Below are 1,668 nucleotides of genomic sequence, written 5' to 3' on the forward strand. Positions count from 1 at the left end.
AAGCAGCAGCAGCAGTAGTAGTAGTAGCAGCAGCAGCAGCAGCAGCAGCAGCAGCAGCAGCAGTAGTAGTAGTAGTAGTAGTAGAGGTGATAATAGTGGTGGTGGTGCAAGAGAAGTTGATGACGATGATGTTGATAATGATAATGAAAGTATCTTCTGATTTAAGTTCAAGGCCACAAGGTTAGCGCGCGCTCATGCGAAGGTGGAAAATCCATATAAATATCAATTGGCTGGCATTTAGTTTATCGACCCTTGAACGCGCAAAAATGCAATGTGAAACCTGATGAGAATTGAACCCGGAAGTTTGATCGATACACTATTATCCCTTTATTGCTTTAATGCCAATATTTTCTTTATGATATTAAATCGAGCAGTAAATCATTGGCATTTATTGCGATGAAGCCTAAGACACATTACAGTGAAATAACCAGCTCTGGATATAATAAAAAAATACTACGATTGCTGATTAAACATGTAGGTTATTATCAAAGTTATCTCTAATAAACACTGAATATGTTTAGAGAATATAATAGTCAGTGGCATCATCTTTGTTGAAAATAACAGTCAGGTTAGTGTTAATATTGTATGGGTGTGGTAAATTTTACCACTGACAACAGTATTCTGCAATATGTGGAGCGTTAATCTTTCTGCTGCCAGACGTATACTGAGAGGGAGCTGATGTTTCTTGTCGCTATGATAGAAATTTGCAAATTATATCCTGAAGGATCTGGAGCGTAAGGCTTGTGTACTTTTAAAAACGTCTTCATATAGGTGTCCCATTCTCTGAATAAGCCACTCAGCGAACCTTTGAGTCAAAGTCAATAAAATCCTAATGAATATCGACATCTCTGTACTTATTGATTTCTTAAAAGAAGCTAATTTCGAAATGTCGTCACCAAAACAAATTTATTCGACGGAAAGCTTTCTCAGGTCAAGTTAATTAGTTAAGTGATATCCAAGGATATTCCAGTGGAATATGATGTATTGTAAGTAAAATGACTCCTCTTTCGCCGTAGTTAAAGAAAGAACTCGAATATATGTATTGAATCTTGTACTTTCACTATATATACTACTCCCCCCCTTACCTTTCCTTTTTGTCTTTATATTATTGGGACTGTTTTTCTCTTCCTTCCTCGTCCCATAATCTCTAATACATAAATATCTTCATCGTCTCGTCTGTCTCTCTTCACTCGGTCACCTACTCACATAAAACATAAAGCATACAGATTGCTACTCACTTTCAAGCGCTTCCTTCAGAAATATCCACTTCCTCAATCATGTTCTCGTAACCAATTGTATACAGTATTATCAGGGTTCAGCGAATATTCTATCTCTTACTACACTTCTCTTTCTCTCCCCCGTCTTCACACACCGCTTTTTCTCTCATTCTTTCTTTTATCTCATCTTTATCTCATATACTCTTATAGTTTCATTGCTTAGACTTCATATTTTTTATTCTTTCCTTTCCCTTCTTTTGTGACTCTCTTCGCTTTTCCTTTAATATTTTCGATGTATATCTCAAACCTTCACAGTTTTCTTACCATATCACATTATTACTAATACTCTTGTATCTAAATATCTTGTCCAACGCTAAATATTTGAAATGCTAAAGTTATATATACATATGTGTATACGTGTGTGTGTATATATACATATATGTGTGTATGT

Source organism: Octopus bimaculoides, chromosome 9 (genome assembly GCF_046866305.1).
Source record: "Octopus bimaculoides isolate indiv1 chromosome 9, ASM4686630v1, whole genome shotgun sequence".
Taxonomy (NCBI): domain Eukaryota; kingdom Metazoa; phylum Mollusca; class Cephalopoda; order Octopoda; family Octopodidae; genus Octopus; species Octopus bimaculoides.